Genomic DNA, 10,125 nt, shown 5'->3' on the forward strand with positions numbered 1-10,125 from the left:
TGTTACAACCTACTTTTATCTTCTCATGTCACCTCAACCTTCTTTTGTTATGGTTGTTCACACATGATCTTACTTTCTTAGCTGCTAGAGCCGCATGTCTTAACATATACATGATCCCAATCTTTTTATCCCTTCTTTTTTAGGGGGAACTCTAGTTTCTGTCACTTTTTCATCGTTCGGAATTTTTGGAAGAATTCATACTCTTCCATTTCTTCCAATTACTGCCTTTCCCACATAGATTCTTCAATATTTTTCTTGTCTTGTTTCGTAGGTTCTATAGGTTGAACTATAGTCTTTGTTACGGTTTCAATTTGGGGAGTTTCTCCCTGAAACTCCAAAGCTTGCATTCTATGAATCGGAATTTTGCTATGTGTTGTGTTGTCGTCGATGACCATTTGTTGTGTGGTCCCAGAGATGGTGCCACGTGATGAATCTTACTTTCGACGGTAAGCTTATTGAATGGACTTCAATCTGCGTACCTCAACCGTGACTTGAAATACAACACAACCCGCTAAGAGATATCCAAGGTCGGCCCTAGACGTCCACTCTTATGGTTAGATTAATTTGTATTTGTGAAGTGATTTAGAAAGAGTGAATCGAGTATTGAGATATATTGCATACCTTAGTTATTTAGACCGAGTCCCTTCTTATGGTGATAATCATCGGGAATGATGATTAGGTCAGACGAACCTGCTTCGGTCTAATCGTCATTAATGTGTTGATACCCGAAGGTACAAAAATCTATACTTAGGATGTGTCATCGGTCATAACTAATTGATCCTAAATTAAGCTATGGGTTATAACGATAATACATAGGTGTAATTGTTTTTGTTCGAGGTAAACTAGCCTTAGCTCATGTACCTTCGGAATTACACCTCCCTACACGACTATCTTTTTCTCCTTTCTTGCAGAAGGAAAGCTTGGCTTATATTTCATAGGCTGAAACGCGGAAGCGATGGTTTGGTCCGGGAGCCTATATAGTCGGATCAACCACATAGTTCATTATGGAGTATCATAGAAATAGACATTGTACTAACCTCATTTTTGTTTTTTGTACATGATATCGTTTTTTAAGCCTTTAATTTGAGCTTGTGTTTCCGTTATCTAGTTGTCGTTGTTACACACTATGACACTACTAGTGTATTTTTGTGGGCAAACTCATTTACACTACATTACTGAGGGTGGGTTCGTGTTAATTTTATGTTGAATGTAGTCTTCGAAAATAGTTAGGTTGGTGGGTATGAGTCGGTGTTATAACACAAAAACATTGCCACCTCACATGCCACATGTTCCTTAACACCATGCCATTTAGACTAGGAAATACCCACCACACCATTCTAAAAAAGAAAAAATAATAAAATAAAAGAATTGATTGGTTTCTTCTTTGTTAATCGGCATTGAGTGACGTTATACCTACAACGAGTTGTACCATAATATAATACCTAGTTTTTATAATACGTATTACTATGTTAGAATAGGTAGGGATTAATGAAAAAAAGCGATATATTAATCTAAGATGATTACGTTGAAATAAAGATCGTCAAAATCAGATTTTGTATGAGACAGTTATGGTCGTTTGAAGTTGAGATAAAAGTACATTCCTATTTCGAGAAATTAAAGGAAAGTCAAAGTCAAACGGTCAAGTCTCGGGCACAACGTGGCGTAGGTTGTCTTATGCAGCACGAAGGCGAGCAGAATCACGAGACACATGTCGACTGCAGAAGGACACATGGTGGAAGAATGAGACACGTGTCGAGATCTTGGAAAAAATACCAATTCACGACGCGAACTTAAGGGTGCCGCAATGCGCTTTTTGAGCAGTATATATAGTTTGTGTTTGTGTCATTTGAGGAGTTTTGGAATATACGATCGAGGGAGATGCTCAGGAGGTGTTCCCAGCAACTTATTACCACAGATTCATACTAGTGTACGGGGGTACGAGGGTTGGGCTACGAGATGAGTCGAGGTATTTTAATCTCTTTATTACGTAATTATGTTTACATAAGTATTTTGTAGTGGGTTGTTGGACACCGAGTGTTATTAGGTTTCTTAATACGATGTCATTACGAACCTTGAGATTAGTTAAATGTTAATGTGGATGGTAAGGGTTAGACACCCTAATTTACCTAGAATTTTCGATTGGGTTACCGACTTATGGGGTTAAGTCGTCATGTGATTATATATGGAAATTATACTAGTTTTGTAACAAGTAGTTACTGAGTCTAGATTGTGATCAAGTAATTGATCATTGTGGTTGATACGATGGTGAGTTAAGAAAAGTTCTAATGAACTTGATATATTTTCCAAATAGGTTTGAACTAGTGATGAATTAGAATGCAACGCGGAACTAGAGACCAGAATGTTAGTTAGTCCTCACTAACTAAACACATATTTTCTAGACATATGTTATCTAGATGTATGTTTATTATTATATTACGTTAATTTCGTGATAGATAATAATATTATGATATTTATGATATTGGGTTTAGAACTTGTAAGGTTACGAAAGGTTAAAAATTGATGTGAATTGGTATGATTAATGTTATACATTATAGCAGGTTATTGCAATGTGGAATAATGAGCTGGTAGAGCTGCATAATAAATAAGCCAAATAGATTAAATATTAATATCATTTTATTGCTTATAATTAGTGGAGTATAAGTAAAGCCATTTGTGGTTATAAGTATCAATGAATCTATAAAATGGAGTATTATGGGGGCATGTAAACAGATAGTTTGGTTATTGACTATTGTATCATAAGAGATAAGTTTTCCACTATATTATATATGACATTGTATCACTACAAGAAAAAGACCCTTTTACGACGCGCAAACCACGACACTCATTGATTTATGTTACGCAAAAGAGAGTGACATTAAAAAAGTGTCATCTCTTCAAAAAATTTAAGGATTTAGGTCACGCATTATTGCGTGCCCTTAAATTTGTGTTGTAAGAAAAAAAATTAAAAACACGGAGGGCGCTTTATTTTAATGCGCGTCCTCGGTAAGTGTCGCTTTATAATTTCAATGAACGCGCGTTTAGCAGACAGGGGGAAAATGAAATCCCAAAAAATTTGAAAACCCGCCTTGTTCTTTTCTCCTCTCTGGTCTCCGATCCGCTTCTCCGCTACTTGTTAATCTTCTCATCGGATCTCTGCTCGATCTCCTTCTTATCAGTATCATCAAACATCTCGTTCGCCGCCCCCGTCCTATCTATAACAAACCCCCTCTCTCTCTCTCTCTCTCTCTCTCTCTCTTCCATTACCCACCACAAATGGTTTTTCGAACACAAGTCAGGGAAAACCTAGGTCGATTCTCCAGGTTTTAGCAACAAATTTGTGGACATCCATATACATATTGTGATTTCAAAGTCATCTTATGAAATCAACATTCCCTCAATTTTGATTTGATGTAGGTAATACACGACCAACTACAAGTCTCTCTCTCTCTCTCTCTCTCTCTCTCTCTCTCTCTCTCTCTACCCCCTACTATTCGACAACCACCCAGGCACCCACCACCCTTCGTCTTCTCTCTGGTTCACCACCGCCACCAATAAAGCCCCACTATACCACCACCACCAATCGTATTAATCGAACCGATTCAGGTGAACTGTATGATGTAATGCCTAAGAGAACCGATTCGCATTAATCAATTTCGATCCTTTTCATTTTCAGTTGAACAGGTTGGTTGTTTCTAAATTTCATCTCTTCTATTTCAGTTTTTTCCAAATTAAGGCTCGCCAACTGTATGATGAAATGCCTAAGAGAAAAATTACAACAAAAAGTGTATTTTGATGCCCTTTCAAACACTTGACTTTGTTGGATAACTGATTGATCTTTATAAATATGAAGTTTTGAGGGTTATGGGGGATGTCGAAAGAGGCACACAAGTGAGGAGGGCTGTTGAGGGGTTAATGGCTGTAGGTGTTTTTAATCGTATTTCATACCCTGGTAATCATGATTTTCATACCCTGCTAATCATAATTTTCTCTCACTTCCCAATTCATATTTATATCTATTTTCTATGTATTTCTTGTCGTTCTTCTCCTTGACCAGGTAATATCATCAATTTGATTTCCGGTATTTTTAGTTGATCAGTTATAATTTGGGATTTGTGATGTTTTTGGAAGCAAAACTGATTATATGTTGGTGGTCGATAGGTTGAGTCAAAGATGAAAGACACAACTATGAGGCTTGAACTTTTCCCCACTGGTTGACTTTTAAACTTTGAATTTTTCTGCTTATAATCATGTTGTAGGAAAAGAATTCTTGTAAACCCAACATCATTAACTTACTCACTTTTATTTTGTTTCACTGAAGGTCCTTCCAAACATGATAAAAAATTGTTCAAAGTTATATCATAATGTGAAGACAGGTATCCCAACTTTATAAAGAGTTAGAGGCATTCCAGAAAGCTGGATATAGTGGTAAACTCCATGATCTCTCCATATACACCCATGAAGCAAGATGGGTCAAATCATTAGCTGAGCTTAATCTCATGAGACAATCTGCTTCCATAGGTTGCCTGGTATCTCAAAAACTCCCACAATTATTATTTTTTTTTATCATTTTTTATTCACAACTAAGATTATTCATTCCCCTTTAAAATATAAATAGGCTCTTATACAAACTATGCTGCAATCCAAGATATCTCCTTACGAGAATATCTTATCAGCCAAGGTTGAATACGAGTGCAGAATCAGAGGTGCCCAGAGAATGGCATAAGTTTTATTTATTTACTTTTTATAAGTTTATTCACATATACTTTTTTTTATATTTAGTATTTTTGTCTAACAAATACTAATTAATGTGTTCGCAGGTTTAACCCTGTGGTTGGTGGTGCGCCCAATGGTAGTGTTATTCCTTATTCATGAAACAATCAGAATGTCACAACTCACACATAGTTTAACTTATTACTTATATAATTTTTGTAATTAATTTCATGATGTTTTATGATTTCAGAGAGAAGTGTATGATCTGGTTGTATGTATTCAACTTTATTTATAATTACTTGATGTTGTGTAGGCTGAGAAACTTTGTAGAGGATTAAAGACGATGGGAATTTTGAAAAATGATAGGCTTCAAAGCTAATACAGATCAACCCCTCTTACCTGGAATATTTGAAAGATCTTGAAGAGAATGTGGAAAAGGACTGGAATGGGACGTGGGAGTCTTGCAAGTTCTACTGTAGTTAATGTTGTTTACAATTTCATTGAATTCGATCAACAGGTGATGAAAATTTTTAAACATATTTCTTTATTTTAAGACTCATTTCACCATTTTTGTGATTACATACATAATGGTAGGTTGGTGACTCAGCAGGACCTGAATGTAAAGTCATATTACAAGAAGTTACTCAGCACGGGCAGTGAAAGTAAAATAAAAAACCAATTTATTTCCTGCTACAATTTCACTGAAAAATAAAAAACAGGGGCAGTAAAGACGTATTACAATTTCACTGAATACGTTAATTTTTATGTTTTTGTCCCGAGTTGTAGTGAAACAGGGGCAGTGAAAGAAAAATAAAAAACCAATTTACTTCCTTCTACCTTCATTTAGTCGGTCTTTTCATTTGTAAGTTCAAACCGTCTACAGCAGTGATGGTCATATTGTTTAGGCTGTTTGTAATTCATATTTTTTTGCACACATTTTAGATTTGCTACATGCTCCATATTTATGATCATTACATAGCTGCAACGATACTGAACTATTTGGCTTCAAGAATGGGTCCATCATCTTCGTCTTCATCATCATCTTCACAATTTCATTTAGGAGTGTTTCCTCAAATTCTGGGCTTTCTTTTCTTCTTCTTATCTATTGGTAAATCTGTACCTTTGTATCCAAAACATACACACCACAAGCCAAGATAAGATTTTGTTCTAAATGCAATTTTGTATAACTTCGTAGGAGCTTCGGGGACTACTTTTACTTTTGTAAATGACTATAGGTTCACTGTTTGGCCTGGAGTCAATGGCTGGACTGATTCCAATACTGGATTCGAGCTAACAAAGGGTACTACACGCTCTTTTCAAGCTCCGGTTGGGTGGTCGGGTCGTATCTGGGGTAGGACAGTTTGCAGCTTCAATGTATCCGGTTATGGGTCGACTCATATAGTTACCTGTATTGATGCCGATTACACTGTCAGATTTTGTCCTGCTTCCGATTCATTTTCAACAATCAAACTTGGCAGAGTTTTGATCATCCAAGTAATGTTCTTTTACCTGGAATGAAACTTGGGTATGACATGACAACAAGGAAGAACTGGACCTTGACTTCTTGGCCGAGCAATGATATACCTTCTTCGGGAGCTTTTACTATGAGCTGGGAGCCCATTGAAGAAGCATCCCAAAGATTGATGATTCGAAGACGAGGACAACCCTACTGGACTAGTGGTAGTCTAAATAATCAAATATTTCAATATATGTTTTCATTGAATGGCCCAAGTAGCCAATATAGATATAATATCTCTTCTGTATACACCAACGAAGCACGATACTTTAGCTATGAGGCCAATAATATCGCTGCTTTACCCATGTGGATTTTATCAGCAAAACGACAAGTTACAGATATTGATAATTCTACTGTTTGGACACCTGAGTTCTGTTGTGGGTATGATTCTGATAATGGTTGTGTGGAGTCGAGTTTGCCTCAGTGTAGAAGAGAGAATGATAAGTTTAGTGAAATGAAAGGAGATTTTGCTCATGATTTGACAAGAAGTGCTATTGATGACAACTCGAGTTTACGTATTAGCGATTGTTTTGTTAAGTGTTGGAATGTTTGCACTTGTGTGGGGTTTAATAGTAGTAGCATCAATGGAACTGGCTGTGTTATATGGACTGGAAGTAATAACTTTTTAGTTAATCCTCGTGATAACTCTACTTTAAAGTATGTGATCAACCAAAATCCAATCAATCCAAGTACAGGTAATAATGTTAATTTCCAATGATTTTAGCTACCTTCTGATCATTTTAGAATCTAAACAAGTCAATATGCAGGTACCAAAATAGAAAAGAGAAAGAATTGGGAATGGATACTCATTGGTGTAGTCATTCCTCTCTTTTTCCTATGTTTTGGCATTTTATGGTATAAAAGATGAGAAAGCATAAACGAAAAGGTATATACTTAGAAATGATGATAATTCTAGCTTCTGTTTGTAAGATATAGTTGCCTATTTTGTTAAGTCATTAATACTGATCGCAGAATATGAGAGACGGAAGAGAGATGAGTATTTCCTGGAGTTGACAGCTTCTGAAAGCTTCAAGGATATACATCAGCTTGAAAACAATGGTGGGAAAGGAAATGACTTGTTATTATTTATACATCAGCTTCAAGGATATACATCAGCTTCTGAAAGCTGTCACTGATGATTTCTCAGTTGAGAATAAGCTCGGACAAGGTGGTTTTGGACCTGTTTACAAGGTTATGTTAGTTTAAACTAATTTGATGCATGTTTTATGTTTTTGCATTTGTACCTCTAATCTAACAAAAAGAGATATCATGAAATTATAAAAAAAAAAAGACTAAGTGATGGACGAGAAATTGCAATCAAAAAGCTTTCAAGAACATCAGGGCAAGGGGTCGTGGAATTCAAGAATGAACTAGTACTTATTGCTAAACTCCAGCATACAAATCTTGTTCGGGTTCTTGGTTGTTGCATTCATGGTGAAGAAAAGATGTTAATATACGAATATATGCCCAAAAAAAGCTTAGATTTCTTCTTCTTTGGTATGAAGTGTTTGTAACATAAATGTATACAATTCTTTTACTTGTGATATTCATAAAAGACTCTTTTCTTTCGATGTCTTGCAGATGAAAATAGAAAGACAGAGTTGGATTGGCGTAAACAATTCGACATAATTGAAGGAATTGCTCAAGGGTTGTTATACCTGCATAAGTACTAACGAATGAGAGTTATTCATCGAGATCTAAAAGCTAGCAACATTCTTTTAGATGAGAGTATGAACCCGAAGATTTCTGATTTTGGTATGGCAAGAATATTCAAGCAGAATGAGACCGAGGCAATCACTAACAGGGTGGTTGGAACATAGTAAGTTGTCTTAGTTACAAAGTTACAATATCAAAATTACAATTGAGTTATATGTTTCGATGGTCAATTATTGAAATGTCATATCGATTTTGTTGTATCAGTGGTTATATGTCTCCTGAGTATGCAATGGAAGGGACTTTCTCTATCAAGTCTGATATCTTCAGCTTTGGAGTCTTGATCTTGGAAGTTGAAGAATTTCAAATTTGGGACAATAGGCAGAGACGTTTGATCACATAGAATTGCAGCTTTATTTTTAATATTCAAGGAAAAGAAATAATCAAGTCAGGTATGTTATCTACCGCACTTCCTGTTTTGACCTGATTTTTATATAATACATAAATCTTATCATTTATGAGAGATTTTGAATTTATAATTTATATCAAATGAATACACAAACTTAGAGACATAATGGAAATGACTTTTGAATTTATAATTTGTATGTTAAATATGTCACTGCATTCAGCACTTGCTAACCATATATTCAAAATCCTATTTACAAAATGATCCAAAGAATCGTTTTCCTAAGCTTAGTGGCCTAATTGGCATTGGCAAAGAAAATAGACAAAAATATATATAGTTGGATGCCATACCAGCTCTATCATATCATCTTGTATTGTATTGCATGTTAAGTTACCTATTTGCCATGTGTAGGTTCTGACAGCTCTAGCAACCTCCTTCCATGCCCGGAAGCCTCTCAAAGTTCCTGCATTAGGTTATTCTTTTACAAAGGATATTTTCAAAGGAGAATTTAGTTATGGGTTTCTTTTAATGTTGTACATGTTTTGTTTTCTATAATAAATATTATGCAATATTAGCAATGTGTTACATTTACTTATTATTGGAATGATTATTTGTATTTGACATATTAGTGCAATGAATTATCTTTATTGTTTATGGTATTTTATTTTGTATTATGAGACTTTTAATGTGTTATTTAATTTGAAAATTAGTAAATCTATCAAAAATGTATAATTTTAAAAACATTTAAAATTATGACACACAAAAATGTGTGTCTTCTTCCTTTATGACATGGGCTTCCTTGATACGCATTGTGTGTCATAAACACGCGTGTCGTAAGGTTACGACACACAAATGCGAGTCGTCTTCCTTTATGACAGGGCCTTCCTTGATACGCATTGTGCGTCGTAAATGCGTGTCATAAATACGCGTCGTCTATACACGACGCGCAAAAGCGTGTCGTCTCTCGTTATGACAGGGCCTTCCTTGACACGCATTTGCACGTCGTCTGAACGTTTTACGACGCACATTGCGCTTCGTAAAAGGCTGTTTTTCTAGTAGTGTATGTCTATTCTATGGTAGGATGTTGGTGTACTATTAGTGTACAAATATGTGTTAGAATAAATTAGTCTTGTTAAGTGTAAGGCAATGTGATGAGGTTGTATATCTTTAATGAATTCATAGCAAGAACATAATGGATTATGAGCCTAATCAAAGACCAAATCAGGAAAACAGAAGCAACAATATTTTCTGATCAATGGACTCGTAACACCAAGATCTAGTACAAACAATTTATGCAGCTTTAAGGACTTAATAGAACAAATCATACCTTCGTGTTTTTTCGGCTTCTTAGGTCTTTCCATCTTATCAAAATTAAGAACCCAACATAGAGTTCCTCTCTTTTGATCGAACCCAAGACGCAAAATACCAACATATCTTAAATCTAACTTGAGAACCAACAGGAATAAGACTCGATTACGTTGATACATGAAAAGTGATCCTTATGCAATCACAGGTAGCATCTGTCCAAGGTCAAGATCATGTCCACAATAAAGCTATTCTGAAGTGAAGACATGTGTGAGATGCATCTTTGTGTTGAAGTATTTTGTGTCTGTAATGCATTTATTACTGTAAGCACTATTTTGTACCATTCTTATTGTTTTTTAGTATAGTACAATAAACAAGATCAACAGCAACGACTGTGTCATTCTGTTGATCTTCAGATGTCTCTCAGTCCATGCACACTTTTTCTAATATTTGTATTTAGTGAGTCCCTATCTATTTAAGGTGTTGTCAACCTTACTAGAAAGGTGTGGATGTATGCAAGCAACAGTTGTGATCC

General features: G+C 35.5%; 1 long non-coding RNA gene and 1 pseudogene across 2 annotated transcripts; both read left to right on the forward strand.

Annotated features, from left to right (window-relative positions):
• Window positions 1–3,276: 3,276 nt before the first annotated feature.
• LOC145165389 (uncharacterized) lies at window positions 3,277–4,594 on the forward strand. Its single transcript, XR_013740049.1, has 4 exons — window positions 3,277–3,681; window positions 3,851–3,949; window positions 4,159–4,210; window positions 4,319–4,594. It is a non-coding gene; the product is annotated as an uncharacterized LOC145165389 (long non-coding RNA).
• A 1,537-nt stretch (window positions 4,595–6,131) lies between these two features.
• On the forward strand, window positions 6,132–8,863 carry LOC145165388 (G-type lectin S-receptor-like serine/threonine-protein kinase SD1-1; annotated as a pseudogene). Its single transcript, XR_013740048.1, has 7 exons — window positions 6,132–6,929; window positions 7,017–7,112; window positions 7,199–7,422; window positions 7,518–7,723; window positions 7,808–8,045; window positions 8,147–8,331; window positions 8,697–8,863. The product of XR_013740048.1 is annotated as a G-type lectin S-receptor-like serine/threonine-protein kinase SD1-1 (transcript).
• The last annotated feature ends 1,262 nt before the right edge of the window (window positions 8,864–10,125 follow it).

Source organism: Lactuca virosa, chromosome 3, assembly GCF_052849685.1.
Source record: "Lactuca virosa cultivar CGN04683 chromosome 3, Lactuca_virosa_CGN04683_v6, whole genome shotgun sequence".
Lineage (NCBI taxonomy): Eukaryota > Viridiplantae > Streptophyta > Magnoliopsida > Asterales > Asteraceae > Lactuca > Lactuca virosa.